Source organism: Aythya ferina, assembly GCF_964211825.1.
Source record: "Aythya ferina genome assembly, chromosome: 2".
Classification (NCBI taxonomy): Eukaryota; Metazoa; Chordata; class Aves; order Anseriformes; family Anatidae; genus Aythya; species Aythya ferina.
Window position 1 is genome coordinate 134,929,438 of NC_140297.1, and position 17,394 is coordinate 134,946,831.

A 17,394-nucleotide genomic window follows, 5' to 3' on the forward strand; every position below is an offset into this window, starting at 1 on the left:
GTAGCTCGGCATGGGCTTCATCTCTGCAGTGGAGCAGCCCTATAAACTGAAGTTTCTCGGGGTATTGAGATATCCGTATCGAGACAGCACAGCAACGGGGTCATCAAACTTAAATATATGGCCCTAGAGGGTAAATTCATCCCAACAGCACAGTATGAAACACCACCCTAGTAAGGTCACTCTTTTGCAGTGCAGGGGGGTGAGGGACACTGCCACTTCTGACTGGCCTAGAGTTTTTTTCTTTGAGTAGACCATCTTCCAAGACTTGCCCTCCTATAGTTGTGGGTTGGTGGGAGGGAGCAGAGCAGCTTGCCAAAGATCTTCCTTCTGTCGCAGGGTGACATGGAGTTGTACCCATACTAATTATCAGGTCCCCATTAGGATGGCTGTGTGACCTCGGTACTCTGAAGCTCAGAAACTGCCTTTCTGCAATGTTCCTCACGTGCTGCATTGAGTTAGCAGGGTGTGATGGCCAAGGTGATTGGCTGCCAGAGCATTGCCAAATACAGGAGGTAATGTAGTAAGGATGGGGGATGAGAACAGCTGGGAAACCTGGGAATCTCCATGTGTGAAGTGATTAACATGAGCAATGGTAGGACAGCAGCATGTTAAGATAGAGTGTGAGGACAAAATGAATGGGATAACGCAGAGCAGAAGACGGCAAGAAGCCAAGGGGGGATGGAGCAGGATGAGAGGTGGATGCTCAGTCAAAGGCTGACATGTCCTGAGAGGGATTTCAGTAGATTGGGTGGCTGAAATCTTGTATGCATTATGGAACAAGATGTGGGCATAGCAATTAAGTAATCATGAGACCTTATACTTGATTCCCTTCATCTTTCCATTCTCCTGTTTCTCCACCTGTTACGTGCAGCTTTTGCTCCTTCTGCTGCTGCTGTATGGCTGCGAGTTCTTCAAGGGGAAACTTCATGTTGATCTATGCTTTGTGAGATGATGAACAAAACAAAAGCTGAGATGAAAGGCACAAGAATCTAATCTTTAATCTCTTCAGCTCAAGTTATTTGTATTAGCAAAAAATGTTTGTGACAATTTTACATTCACAAATACCATTACACGCTTTCAAAATCACTAATTTGCAATATTTCCTTGCAATCAAGCTTTGAGTTTTGCCATATGAAAAAAACAAAAACAAAAACATGGCTAGGTCAATTTCCCATCTAGGCACCCTCTTTCAGGCACGGCTTTCTCAGAGTAGTAGACTTCAGTTGGGAGCCAGATCCTGACACTTCTGTACTGTACCTCTATGACTTGTCTTGAAAATAAAAGTCTCATGCTAACGCATTTCCATAAAGTAACAATGACGACAAGAGAACAGAGCACTCATGAGGCTTTTTTTTTTTTAACCAGGAGCAGGTACCTGGCAGGGCCCTGGCCATGACAAGCGGAAGTGCAGTGAATCGAGCCCGCACCTTTGTGCTTGGAAAGACAACAGGGTGCTAGTGACGCAAGGACGCTGGAAGGAGACAAAGGTAGAATTGGCATTTCCATCATTTTTACACAGAAGACAACTGTGCCAATGAGGCAACCTCTTGTATTTGCCAAGCGTATTGAATTACTCACTTCAGTGCAGAATTTCAGCTTCTAGCAGCATGCACAAATGGAAACTGAGTGCTGAACCTGTTTTAACAGTCCTCTGACTTGCATCTTATGTTGGTTTGCTCCTTGCTGTGCACCATTTTCAAATGGCACCTCAAATCTTGTCCTTGTTACTTATCCCTGACCCAGAAATCTGTAGCTGAATGGTGGGGAAGAATTCAGTATTGTTTGGGGCCAGCCCGACGTGGCTCATCTGACTGCTCAGACTTTTAAATGAAAAGGAGCTGTAATATTTACATTTTCAAAAGTTCTCAGAATAAAATATTTTGCATAGGTCACATGTGGCTGAGAGGGTTTGGAAAAAGTCTCGCAGGGACTTAGAAAATACGTTGTTGCTCCTCACCAGGGACATGTATAATCATGTGCAGGTAGGATACTTGGACGCACTGACCTCTCATTATGCTAACATCTACAAAATCAGTATTGTCTACAGAGCCTTTATGTATCTTTCAGCATTCTTTGTAAAACAATATGTTGAGGTGAATGAGTTCATCTGTTCTTGCCGCTGCACTTGAAGTGATCCTGCGCAGACATAAAAGTAGCAGACATTTCCGTACAAAAATAAGCACTTATGTAACTAACTGCACACCATATTTTCATGATTAATGAATTACCAAGCCACCATTCATATTTAATCCTACTGGACTCTGCTTCTTATGCAAAACTAAATCAGAAACTGGTCATTTCAATTCCAAGAAGCTATTAATTTCCATTGAAAGAGAAAGCACAGTAAAAGATCTAAAAATGCAGATATATACAGGATGTGAACCATAACCCAATGAAGTCCATGCAAATTCTTCCAGAGACTCTAGAGGGCTTTATACAAGGACGGAGTTCTTCATGTTTTCAGAAATTATATGTATGGTGATGTGCATATACACACATTGATTAATGAATTACTTCACTAAGAAGCATAAGCCCTGTCTTTCATTTTATCCAGAGCTACTTGAAGTTCTCCTTACAAAAAATGAGCCAGATCCATATCTGGCAGAAGTCAAAAAAACTACAGTGAAGCCAGCTGGAAACTTGACCCAGAATCCAAGTGACTATCATTTTCTTTGAAAGCATTTGTTGTTCATAGCTCTTCTACAAATGCTTTTCATTAAAATTTTGTTTTGTATGTGGGTTTTCTGAGACTTTCCAGTTATGACTACCAACCTTCTGTCTTCAGTCTCTGAAGAGCATTTAAGTGTAATATCCCAAGGGTCCTTCAAGGTTTGTGAAAATCAAATATACCAATTATAACAGCAAATAAAAGCAAGAAATAATAAGGTAAGAAATTCTCATCAAAATAAATAAATAAATAAATACACACAACTGAAAAAAAAAAAGTAAATAAATCAGCATGACTTGAAACATCACAAACTTGAATTCTGATGAGCAGGTAGTACAAGAGAGACCCAAATGAAAGTACTTTCAAATGAGAATATCTTACATGAGTAACACAAATTCTTTGCAGGGACTGCAGAAATTGTTTACTCAGTAATTCTCAGTTCATGGTCAGAAGATAATTCACAGGCATGATGGATCTTTGTGTACCCTCACTTCTGAAAGGCCAAATTCATGTGGTTTTGAGAGAGCATGGACTGGATTTCCAGTCTCGTGTCTGGGCTTCCCTTATCAACATCTTCTTTCCCACCCAACAATTAGTGATGATTAGCAATGCGGACTGTGCTCTTAGTCACATGGTCTAAACTTTTGGGTAGACCTGTGCGGTGCCAGGAGTTGGACTTGATGATCCTCATGGGTCCCTTCCAACTTGGGATATTCTATTATTCTCTGATTATTGACCTTTGGCTGTTACTGCTAGCTGCACTCCTGCCCTCCTGTAGAGAACTGTCACAGTCATAAGCATTTAGAAACAAGTGATTCCCTAGATTTTAAGGATAACATTGTTGTGATTGTATAGTATGGAAAAGTCTCTCTTACACTCACATGCATTAAACATCTGAGAAACATCATGAATGTGTGAATAAGGTTTTAACCAAATTTTTAAACTTCGGTAACTTTTAAATGAATACAGAGTAGGCTTGCCCTTAATCCTGAGCCCTACCATATATTAAACACTTTAAAGCCCATAGATACAGCCTTTCATATGAAAAAAAAGAATATAGATGTTAATCTAATATAGGTGTTAATACTGAACAAGGCCAAATGATTGTATCTGCACAGAGTCCTCCTAATGTTAGTCTTAATGGTGACAGATGCAGAAATAGGTAAGGGCTAGTGCTTTGTAAAGTAACCCTGGGACACATTGGGAAGACTTTTTCCCAGGTAAATCTTTGATCCAGATATGCAAATAACATCCCCAAGCTTGCCTGGGACACATAAACCAGGCAGAAGCACTGGAACAGTCGTGGTACCCATTTTGGGCTGTGGCAGAATTTGCCAAGTACTACCGGGCTCTAGAAGGCAGCTTCAGGTCGTGTGTAACCATGAGCACACGTGACTTCTTTTCAAAATATTTAGATGATACTACAGAACAGTGTATTGCTTACTTCTTCTTTATCTACATTTCATTCAGTGTCTGTACACTTTAAAAATGAAAAGGAAAATGCAGCATTGAAGTGCACACTCCATCTTAAGCTGCCCTTGGTTTATATAACCGTTATGGCAAACCACTATTTGCACAGTAAATATATTATGTAAATAGCCTTTTGTGTTTTTCAAAATCAACATTATATTGAAACATATTTTTCATGCATCAGACAGAATTGTCCAAGTAATTTTAAGAATGTGAAGCATATTTTAATATAAACTGCAAAATGTTGAACCACCAGATTACAAAACATCCCTAGCTTTAATTTCCTGACAGGTGAGGCCAGGGCCTAATTCATCCCTTTTTAACCTACCTTACACCCCAAAAGTCTCATCTGTAGCTTTCCAAGGAGCAGCATGCTGATGACAAGGCAATGCTCAATAACAGGTTCCTCAGAATTCCATCACTCAAAGGCCATGCAACCACGCTCTGCTACCCTGTGAGATCCTTGGAGTCATCAGAGCATTTATTTCTTAATTTTTCAGCTCCCTTCCTTCGAGGACCACATGGATGTCCAGCACAGACTTCTCAGCCTGGCACCTTCTGCCAGCCCAGCAGCTCCCTGGGGCAGGGAGAATGAGAGCCTGCAGCTCCTGGCATCAGGAAACGGTTTATTTGTTTGAATGAATCAATGCATTAGCTTTACAAACTCACAAAAGTGTCACTAGGAAAAGACCCTTGGATGGATGGGATTGGCTTGATGCTCTACAAAACTACAGAAGAACCAGGAAACCAAGGCAATCCTTCAAAACAAAAGTGAAACTGTGCAGCAAACAGCATTCTTGTATCAAGACCCATCATTTCCAAGATGATGTTTTTAGTTCTATTTTAAACAGTGTTTTTAGTTCTATTCTGCAGTAAAGTACCTGCCTAACTGTGAGATTTAGAAGAGCCTCAGGGATGACCTAACTCTACCTGGAGGAAGCAGCTCCTCTCTCCCATCTGCCACGATCTTGTGATGTCTCCACACTGGTGGACTGCGAGGCCATGTGAAGTTACATTTCCAACCAAACCTATACCTGGCATCAGGAGACCTCCAGCTGCTGCCTCTAGCTCTCTGCACTGCATACATTGAGTGGAGAAAGGTCCGAGCTCACCAGAATAGGTGTTTCCTCTGAGAATCTGACCTAATGTTTATTAAAATCAGTGTTTGTCCTTTTCTTGATTTCCAGTGAGTTTCAGTAGGATTTTTAGTGGTTTATGTTGCTATATGCCAGACTGTGTTTTTATTATCTTTTTACTGTTTGGATAATGTGTACTTGCATATAATCCTAAGCAAATGTGGCACAGTTTAATAGGCTAGAAAGCAGTAAACTGAAATCTTTGTGCTACTAATAGTTTTGGTGGCTGGTTGCTGGAGCTTTCAGAGACACACCTTGTGAGATGTTTTACCAATAGACTGCTAGAAATTTAGGCACCTAATTTAGGAGGCTTGTCTCTATGGAGGATTTTGCTGCTCCTTTTGAGTATTTAGGACACCCTGGAGTACTCAGACTGTGTCTAACATCATGTATGCTTTGGCTGAGCATCAGCTCTGCAAGGGGAGGAGAGCTGGGTGCATGTCACTGGCTCTTGTTCCCAGAGTACTCAGTTTCTGAGTACTGTTTTTTGGGGGGAAATAAACTTGAGCTGACAGCTGAAGGGAAACTGCAGAGTATGACCACAGATACCACAGTTCGGGTGAGTGGGGAACCAGGGCTGTGACATGCACCCTCTATGTGAGATGTGTTGGGATCCAGATGAAATGTGTTCTGGGTCAGTCCCCTGTGGACAGAATGGGATCAAAATGCTTCCCTCCCAGTGCTGTATGTCTCCTTAACTAAAGTTAGTGGTCATTAAGAAGAGCACAAATCAGGAGAAACACAACCTGTGTCCTAGAGCAGTTATGTTGGATAAAAGCATACAGTTAATTTGTAACTAGGAAATGCAGTGTTCTTCAGAAAGGTTAAATTAAAAATTATAAACTGGAGGTTTTTCTTGCTTGTGCTCACAGCACAGTTCTATCCTCACCAATCTGAGTGCTGTAAGGGCCTACCACAACATAGTGGTTTCTTGAAAAAATAATTCCTTTTAGCAAAGTTATGGAATGTGGAGGTGTTCAATAGGTAGCCTCAACCTTTTGCAAATAATGGAAAAACTTGTGTTATCTCATTCCAAATTCTTTTATTACAGTTATAGGTCAACCCATGCAACTTCAAAGTCATAAAATTACACGGCTAGAGTCTCAAAGTGCAATATGGAAAAAACAATAAGTAAAGCAAACAATATTATAAGGTGAGCAAGTTCATCTCTCAACTCTGGTGAACTCAAAACTAGCTCAGCAAAAATGACGTAAGTGCCACTCTAATAAAGATCTCAGTCACTGCCTGCTGCTGCACAGCAATGTGAGTTCTGGATATTGGCAGAAATCTGTGTGATCCAGCCTTGAGCTGGAAGGCTGCAGAAGCAGGCATGTAACTGTATTTACTTTTTCTGTGCAAACCGCCAACAACTGTGGTTTATCTGGTGTGGCCCATTCTTACACACATTCCTCTCACTGAAAATCAATAGCTGCTAAACTTGAAAACTTGCATATCAAAGGGAAAATAGCTCTTCTATATGCTATTCATCTCCCTAATGATGTGAGCTCTTTACATAGATTGATACATTCTTCATTTTCTATTTTTGCTTGTCTTATTTCACCAGCTTCTTTTCCCCCAGATTAAAAAAAAAAAAAAAAAAAAAAAAAAAAAAAAAAAAAGTTTGATTTTATCAACATTACATTGGAAGGCAGACTTGCTAACTACATATTTTCCATCTCTCTGATCTATATAAAAAAAGTTTAATGTTCTTTGAAAATGTAAATAATTTACTTTGTAGATGAGTTCAAGAGCAGAAAAGGGAAATCTAGTAGGGAATCTCTTTATTAATTCTCCTAGGCATATCATTTTTGAAGAGAATTGACAGCTACTTCTAAGTAGCTCCTGGAAATGATTTCAGCATCTGATAAGCACAGTGGCTTCTTGGAAGCTTGTAAATGATACATTAAAAAGCATTTATTTTGCTTTATTTGAAATTTTGTTCCAGGTTACCTGCCTCCTCTAGGGTTCAAGATTAGAAGCTTCCCTTCCAACAATTCATAACATAAACACTTATCAAAACTGTCCAAGGCTTGCAGTAAAAATATGATGATCAGGTTCAATAGAAGATCTGGACCCTTTTCTGAGCAAAGATCAGGGCCTGTCTGCGTGATCATGGAAAGAAGTGACATTTACAACAGACAGAGAATGGAAAATGTTAGTAAGTCAAAGCAAACAGAAGCTAAACATTACGCTTTCACAACACAACAGTGCAGTGTGTCCAACTTGTTATCAGTTTACAACTTTATCCTCAAAACCCCCTTTCTGAACTGACAAAGTTCTTTGTTGCTCCTTTACTGAGCTATACCTGGGCTGTAAGCCTGTTCCCACAGTGCCTCCTGCGACATCAGTGCTGAGGGAACTCGCAGAAATTTAAAAGCTGCTTTATCCTACCTACTGCAATACACCTGACTGTGTTATTGCTCAGCAGTGAATTATTATTATTATTATTATTATTATTATTATTATTATTAGTTATTATTATTTTTTTCACTATGGTTCCATTTTCTGGGTGGTTCTTTCTTTTAGGGACTAGAAGTGTCTACAAATGGGGCTGCCAGTTTGGCCAGATGGAAGCAATGGTTCCAAGTGGAAGCAATGTAAATCAGGAAAAGCCCATCCTATACTTAAATAGCTATAAACTAAGCAAAGTAATGAAATGTAATGGTACATGTTGCAGACATACCGATTCATCAGGTTTAGCATTCAGCCACACAGGAAAAATGTGTCATGAAAACAAGTGACCATTTTCCTGCCACGGCACAAACTTTCTCACTTTTTTTTTCCCCTCTGTCTCACCCAATTGCAGCACAAGACTGACCTCAGCTCCATGTTTCTAGTCCCACGTCTGTTTTTGAGAGAAGCACAGGGACACTCCAAAAAGCCTGTTGTCTTCCACAGTCCCACAAGCAGGATTTTTGCATGGGTTTTCCTTGTCATCTGTCATTAGCTGCAGTTGGGCTCTTCACCTGGAGCATGGAAATCCCACATCTTCAGGTGGCTGGGCTGGCTGCCGTGTGCTAGTTTGTCTGCAGGGAGCCTATCCCAGAGGTCCCCACAATTTTTCAGCAATGCCTTGCTGGCTAAGCCAGTTGCTCAGAGTCAGAAGGTCTGTTTTGAAATGTCTATCCCTCTGCTTTGCATCACATCCCTGCTCTTCCCACAACCTGGAGGAGGATAAGGAAGAGCTTGGCTCCATGCCACAGAAAAGCATGGAGGACAAAACTTGCTGATAAAAGCTGTCCCCTCAAAATCAGGTCCCCTGCATCCTGAAACAAAATGCAAATCTCTGGCCATGATGTGCAGAGGAAAATCTCTCAGAAAGCTAAAAGAACTGAATAAACTAGCTGAGAAACAGCAAAACATGAGCTTAATGCCATCTGTGGTGTGCAGTCTGACAGAGCCTGTGTGGGACCTGAGGGAGGCCCTGAGAAGAGAGTAACCCTCTTCCTCCTCCTGTCTGGGGGTGACCTCCTCCAGCCACATATGAGAAGACAAGCTCCTGTTTTGGTGTAGCCAGAGCTCTGGTAACTGCTCTTGAAATCATCCTGCAGATCCAAGGACATATGTGCCAGGAGAGAAACCTTGTGCTGGCACTGCTGCTAGCCCAGCTCTACTCAAGTGCTGCAGCCACCCTAAGGAGCTAATGCTCCTCTAACTAAAATCCTGCTCTGTGGGTACCCCATGTACTTTACAGCAGACTCATTCTACTTGTTCATTCAAAGTTACACTGTTCTCTGTTTTAGAAATAACCTCTGTGGCTTTTGGGCTGCCTCTTGCCCTCTTCTCTGTGGTGTTGTTGAGGGTATACATAAGTGTAAGAGTTAGAAGTATTTTGCATGGCTGCTGTTAAGGTTTTAGAATACCTGGGGTCTTTATCTTTGAAAAAAAGTTTGGTAAATTCATTGAACTTTTCCAGCAGTTTTCTAGGGACAGACAACAATCATTTCCACTGTACAATACATTTTCCATAGACAAGGCATTTTCAGAAAGTTGGATTAATCTTTATAATTAATGTTTCAAGTAACCTGAAAATATATTATTGAATATTACAATCCACATTTCTTCCCTGGATGCTGGAGTGTGACTTCTTTTAATCCAGAATGACAGTGAACATAGATATGTGTATGTCTGCCTTGTTGGTGCTTTGCATATTGATATAAAGCTGTAGTACAAAGAAGTTCTCCAGTTTCTTACACAGGACTCATATTCTTCCCTTTTCCTGCGCATAAATCTTCAAGGTCACCGGTACCTAAAACTGATGTACAAAGCAGATACAATTCAAGAAAGTGGGAGGAGGCTTTGATTTCACAGGATGGCATAGTGGGCAGGAGGGATTCTGTAGGCGACAAAGTCAGCGGAAGCTTTCTGACTGGTAGCTTCAGGGGGAGATCACCAGTACTGATGATTCATTAAAGGCAGTAGGGCAGAAGCACACAGCGACAGCATGCTCCTAAAATGTTGGCAACCAGAAAGTATCTGGGACTTGTTTGTGGAAGATGTGCCCCAATAAATCCCACCTGTGTTGATCCCTGTGGGGAAGATAACTCCAAGGGGGTTAAGTTCAAGCAGGATTTTTGCATTTACCTTTGTGCAAGGCATAGGGAAGAACTGCTTCAGTCTGGGAAGGGTCTGCAGACAGTCTTGAATGTTTTATGAAGGTCTCTAAATCTTGAGAAAGGGCCTTTTTCATGAGCTATTATCGTTGTAATGTACCCAGGCCCATAGCTCTTGGGAAGTTATTCGTCCTTCCCCTGTCAAATGGTCACAAAGTATGCATACTTTGCCAGTGTGGAGAATGAAAAACATGCCTTTGGGAGGCAGAATGATGGATTCATTAGATAAAACTGCTCTGTGTTCTGTCTTTCACACTCACGGGCAGCCCATCCCACCCAGTGCGTGTGAAAACCTATAGCCGTGGCCATTGCGTCCTGTGCTGGGGAGGAGTGGGCTTAACTGCTGATGGCAGGAGCTGAAAGGACCTAGTAATGTTCTCATCCTCCCACCCCAGAGAGCAGGGGTGCTGCTCAGAAGATATCTTATATCATGAGAAAAACCTGAGTATCAAACTTAACTTTTAAAAGTTTGTTTAAAGAAGAAAGGGTCCCAAACATGTTTATATAGGAAGGAAACACCTTAAGGCTTCTTCTGGATGAGCTAAATTTTCTGCCCAAATTCCATCAAACTAAAAACTTCATTTCTTTGTTGTTTGAAACTTTCTAGAGAGGAAAAGTTTTAGGCTTTGGAGTTCTGATGCTGTGATACAGAAATCTTTGAAGGTCTCTTGCAATTGAGTGAGTTTATTAATAATGTAAGCTGAATGAAAGCCCAATGTGATCTTTTTGTGCTTTGAACCAAAGTTTTTAACAAATGCTAAAAACAACTTAAAATGTAACATTGTGCAGCTCAGATTTTTAAATGCTTTGGGTTTTTCTTTCAGCCAAGAGCAGGAAAGTCTGGCAAAAGTATAATATGTATTGTTTTGTCAGATTGGCTGATACACTCCAATTTAGAGATATATATCAGGCTCTGAAGTCTATATCTAGGCATCTATGAACACACTGTATGACTTTACAGAACTCAAGTGCACACAAATCCTATTAAAGCAATGGAAGCTGCAGATATTCACTGTCGTTTCATGAAGGCTTTTTCCTTCAGGCAGAAAATATTATCATCACTTTTAGGGCCTTTTATATCATGGACTGTAGCTTCAAGCTGGGAGAAGGTGAACTTTTTCTAAATCTTATAAGTGGAGTAAACCAATTTTTTGATTGGGGCTATAGCTAACTTATGATTTCAGCTTCAAGGGCCATTAAAACACACAGATTTCTGGGCCCAAAGGGTCTTCAAATGTAGGTGTTTGATGTTCCATTTAATGCCACTGAGCTCATAATATTAGTTTGGGAAGTCTAAAATTTCCCTGTCTCTACAATTCAATGCAGGCTACGTAATCATCAAGACATTGTATTAAATTAGGGTCGAGTCTCCCCAGCACCAAAACAGAGGAGATGAAGTGAACAGTCAAAGATAAAACTAGTCAGGTCAGACATAGTTAACTTGACTTACTGGTGAAGATCTATTTTAAACTTGAGATTAACAAGTTCATGTTGCTGCAGGCATCACACTATCAGACTGGTTAACACCAGTTGCTCTCCCGGACATGCTCTCCAGATTAACCAGCCATGAAGTAACAGCACCTAAATATAGGTTTCTATTTTTGTTAGCAGGTGTTATCCTTACCAGGTAAAATTTCTCATTCCTTCCCTTGGTACTTACAAGGTTTTTATAACGTCAGTTGCTTTAAAGCAGAGATAAAGCAGTTGGGAGTGGTGACCTGTAAGTATTTTACACTGGTAAATAAAGGTATTTGAAACTATGAAAGGGAATTTGGATGTAATTGTTTTAGTGCTTTTACTTGACAATGTTGAAGTCTTTCTAGTCTTTAAGTATATGGCGTTTGTAAAAATGTGGTTAAGTTGTTCATGCAATACTATCAGCCATCAGAGAGTACTTGTCAAGGAGATACACCTCTGCTTTAGTCACAGTTATCACTTCTTCGGTTCTCTTTTTTCATCCCCTTTTGGACCCAGGTCCTTTTCTAAGCAAACAGTTGTGTATGATTCAGAATGTTCTGGTTTTGGGAGAAGACCCCAAATATTTTTTGTTTATGAAATTAGAAAAGCCAACAACAACAACAACAAATGTGTCAGTTTCAGTAGTTGTTATAAAACAAGAAAATCAGTTACTCCCTGATTTTTCTACTCAAGGTTTCAATTGGGAGGAGGGTAAGGGGAGAGGTTCTTTAAGTTTTTAGCTGGAAAATCCCTTGTTTGACCAGCTCCTGCAGCCTTGCCTCAGTAAAGCACCTTCTTGCCAGTATCAGGTCACCATGCCCAAGAAACCTCACACCACTGGAAGGAGTCCCAAATACTTAACACTCCCCCAGCTTGGCAGTGTATCACCCACACAAAGCAGCCCTAACACCAACTGAATTGTCTGCCAGATCATCCTCAATGCAGGGAGGTCCAGGGGTTGAGCAAAATGAGTTTTACAGCTGGTAACACCTCTATGTGGTGGCCAACAAGGTGGCTGTATTAGGTGAGCAAACAGCTCTCAGTAATCAAGAAATACTTCAGCAGTTCTAGTGCCTGCTAGGGGAAATAGAGGAGGCTGGGGAAATGGTGAACCCCCAGGTCAGGGGAACACAGAAGCCACTTAGTGCCCTCTCATTATAGTGACAAGCAGCTCTGGGAGTTCTCTGATTTAAAGCTATGCATTTGTGTTAATATCATGAAATCTAAATTTGTTTATTACATTGTAGTCTGCAATTGATGTCACATTTGTGACTACCTCACTTGAGAATTAGTTGGCCGGTTTCATGTTCCCTCTTATGTTAAATCAGCGTGGATGTGGGAAGGAAACATCACATCTACAGAGCAAAGATTTTAATCTGGTAAAAGGAGGAAGTTCAGGAAGAGAAATATGCGGGAATCTCTTCTGTTTTAACCACTGCTATTTGTAATTTCCTGGCATTTACAGATTCAAGACCTGTAGGGATCAATATTCAAGATTTTGGAACCTGTGGTAAATTAAACCTTTAAAGTAGTACATGTACCCCATTTTCCACCAACAGCATGCTTCTATATTTGTATGCAAGCAAAGCTTAGAAAGACACAAATGTGTTATGAATGTATCAATACAGATGTTACCTATATAATGAGTCTGACTTGAAAGGAAAGAATCTTGCCTTCTCTAAGGAGTCTTGAGTAAGATCTGAAACACATTCAAATGGCAGGTGGCGGTGTGCAGGTTTGACCCAGTGTTTCCAAATGTACCTCTTAAGGCCATCCAAGACACTATTTATACTTAGTACACTTGGATAATTTGAAATGGAGGAAAGGATTAGTCAGTTTTCTATGATACATGACATAAATTTCATTATTTACATAGTATATAAAAATAGTTCCAGTACAGTTGCTTACCAGAGTTGAATTAAGCTGTTATTTTATAGGCAAGCTGGCTGCTGGAACTCTGTATTTGGTGAAGGACATGAGAGCTCTTCTCCTGCTGGTTCTGCTCATAACCCCATTACCAGGGCTGGCAGGGTGATGACCATTTATGCCATAGATGTGGCAGCTGGAGGATCTCATTATCCACTGGAATCTCTTGTCTTTCATTTCTTCTGCATGACCAATGAATCTAAGGGCCTGGAAGTCACTTGGGTCTGTGACTCATGTTTGGAAATTAGATTATAAATAACACAGGTAAATTTTTCAAAGAGTATTTTCCTATTTTAATGCGTAATTCAGGACTAAATATCCAAAGATGCGAAGTGATGCTTTTCTTGATGTCTAGGGTGGACCGTAATGAGATGATCAAGCTGAGGCACAGAGAGGCCCTGGCCTGAGGCCCCTTCTCCAAGGCCATCAGGGTTCCTGCTGATTGCCAGATCTGAGACCACAGAGCTGCTTGTCTCAGTCTCAGGAAAGCTGTTCCCACAGCCCTAAATGCCACTGTTGCTTATTTCTTTTTCCCTCAAATCCCTTTCTCTTTAGTGAGGGGTCTGCTGAGCTGGGGAGAGGAGAACAGTTCCCAGAAAAACACCTATTGCTCTGGACTCCAGTGAACTCTAGTTGTTCTGGACTCTGGTGAAGCTTCAGAATTTCTTACTTCAGAATGTCTTACTTCAGAATTTCTACCTCTCTGTGCTTCAACAAAAAGTTGAGTGAGCAGGTTTGCCTTCTATTTTCTGCCTGTGTATTCAGTTGCAAAGGTGATGGATCTACCAGCAGGCAGTGGGATACCTCAGGAAAAGGCTTTCCTGGGTCCTTCTGCTACAACTCTTTCAGATTGCCTAGTGCAGATGCATATTTCTGGGGAGAGAAAGAAAGGGCACAGTTACAGTGACTGGGCACTGACCTGAATGAGTGGAGAGAAACAGAGAAAAGAGACCTGCTTGCCTGTCCCTGCTCCACTGCTGCTCAGGTAGTAATGGGAGGCAGAAATGAAACACAGGTGTCCCCTTCCCCGGTGAGCATCTAAAGAGTAATGCTTATCTTCTGGGCAATTAATATTTAATCTTCCGACATAAAATGAGCAGCTCCAACAGGAAAAATTGCAAGTGGCCTTTCTTCCTCTTCACCCCAGAGAATATGTGATAGCCTGAAAGTGAGAGCTTTCCTGCCCTGTAAAGTGAGGCACCCTCAGTCCCCATGGGCATAGCAGCAGGGCGTCATCCCAGCTCCCACATCCCAGCAAATACTTCACACAAGCTTTTACGTAAAGACTGGGGTGAAGGAGCTTCCCTTTTCCTGGACCCAAGTGACTGACATTGTGCCTTGAAAAATTTTACAAATTTTTGCTTACTGAATTTTGTGTCTGCCCCATTCTTAAGTCTCTTCTATATTGTAAAAAGAGCCACATATATTCTAAGGTGAAATGCCTTGGAATGCTCCATTACTGTACCATACAGACTTTCTTTAGGGGCTGTGTTGTAAAGCCCTTGGAACCTGGATGCTCCCCACCAGTCAAAGCACTTCAAAAAATTCCACTTGGGTTGTAAGAACCTAATGTCCCTGACTGTCTGTTGGCTCATAATTCTGGAAGAAAAGGTAAATAAATGCCAAAAAATGGTTATGGGAGCACCTAAATAAATTTTCAGAATAATGCAGAAGTGCTGGAGTCATTACTGAAAACAGAACTTCATAAATTTGAAGCCTGATATTACTAGCACTTACAATGTCAGGATATTTACTGATGCAATGGATAGGTTTTATGAGGTCTGTGTTGATGACTGTTTTTAAGTAAAGAACTATCCCATCTTGAGACAATTAAAAATTGTATACTTACAGAATGAAAAACTTAGAAATCTACTGTCTCAAAGTATTTTGCTGCCCAAGTAGAAGACTGGTAAGTCACACAGTTTACTTTTATGGACAATAAAGTAAAGCCTGTTCTCAGGTGCAATACTCTTAAGTGGCTGCCAATTGCTAACGTGAGACTTTAGACTGATTTTATCCTTCTGACGTTCAATGGAACAAATATCCCGTAGTTTGCAGATAAGGATCACTCCAGGATCAGTTTCAGTTTGACACAGTTGTTTCAAAATTCACCTTGGGTATATATTTTCCCTTCTAGTTTATCTAAAAAACTAATCTGCCAGGCTAATGAATTAAAGGGGTCAAAGGAATCAATGGTCCTTATTTGCATTCATTCAAATGAATACACCTGTTTTATGGAATAAGGAATTACAGCTCTGGTATTCCTTAGATACTTCATACAGAATTAACATAATTCAATAAAAATATTCTGGTTTTCTTGTTATGAATTAACATACACTGAATAGAAGTATTTTTATGATTAAAAAGATTTATCATGTGAAAGTGATCTCCAGACTAGTAAAGTGGTGCTATTGAAAGGAGGGATGATTGAATAGCTGAGGTCTTGCTGTTCGTCTTCGAAGGTCTGGGCTCAATTCTTGCTGAAGTGACTCTCTGAATGACTCTGGGAGATCTACAGAGCCCTGGTGCTTCAGTTTCCCACTCATTAATTTTCTTTCTACAGTAGTCCAGTGAAAATTAATACCTTAGGAGCTAAGGATGTCAGATCTTTCAGTTGTGCAATATGGTAAGAATAGAAGATCAATACAAAAGAAGAAAGGTCGAGCTCTTTTAAATGGGTTAAAGAAATGTAGTGGGAAAACTGGAAGGGTTGACCAGGCTTTTTTGTGAAAGTCCATCTTGTTTTTCCATGACGTGTTAAGCTAGCTCTGGCTTTAATACAGCAGGCTACAAGAAACCTGATTTAAAAGTGCATTGGGCTGTGTTCAAAACCATGAAATCCCTAATCATTCTTAAGACCAGTGGAAAAATGCACTACACTGGAAATTAATTTGTGCATTTAAGGTAATGGAGTAGTCTGACTGACTGTAGGCTGCAGAGTCAAAAGTCTCCCACCTATTCCTGTAATATTCACTGAGAAGAAAAATACTCTGACCTCAAGTCCCACTCCTGGTGAAACACACCTGCTTTTAATTGTAAGAGCAAGGGGTGTCAGCTGGCAAGATTTTATTAGTGTCAGAGAGATGACTCAGGTGGGAACAAAAAGCTTTGGAGCAAGTTGCTTTTACGCATAAGTGATGGACTTGCCAGTGCTGTATAGAGAAACCTGAATTCTTCCTGCTGCTGCTACCAGAGAAGCCAAGCAACCTGCATTAGCCAATATAGAGTGCAGCATTAACATGGCCATGCTAAAGCAAAATGGCTTCATTTGCTGTCATTACTAAACATAAAACCATTTGGGCAATTCCTTGACAGTTATAAATTCCTTGACAGTTTACCAGGAGTACAGGCTTCCTCAGGTTGTCTGTGGTAGTTTTCTATTGAATATTACTTGATATAAACCTCATATACAGTGGCACTCAGATGTCTTCTCCTGCAGATAGGCACCACCAACCACCAGTCAGAGATGGTGTCAGTCCCATTTCCATGCAAAAATGCTTTTGCTGCAGGGAGGAGACACTTTATTTATTTATTTATTTATTTATTCATCCCACAAAGCAGCCCATGTGTTTATACACTGGGCCCTCTCATGCTCAGAGAGAACAAAAGCAGGTGTTAATGTAGATCTCTGCATCTCAGAGAGCTGCAGATGCTGAAAGGGGGAACAGACACCCCATCAGAGCTGTTTCCTGACCTGCTCAGGAAAGAAATAAACTCAGAGCAGGATTCAGGAGTGAGATTTTGCAGTACCAGGGCAGTGTTCATCTGTGCACAGTGTAACACGCAGAGGCAACAGAAGATTGTGTAGTACAACACCTGTTCCTAAATACCCCCCTTCATTTCTCCATGGACCTTGGCGTTTGCCTGTACAGGAAAAGATTTTGAGTGAAGAGTCACAAATAGGGAGAATTTAAGACATCCTTTTCAGTGATCTTCTGCTTTTCTGACTGAGATAGCTCTCCCCTGGAGTACCTGTTTTTGTACATCTCTTTCAGAAATGCTGCACTATTGTCATCCAGGTTCCCTTCCCAGGGCCATGGATCAGAAGACTGGATGGCAGCTGCCCTTGTGTATATCTAACCCCTGTCAATATTAATAACAATAGTCCAGAACTAAGGGTTTT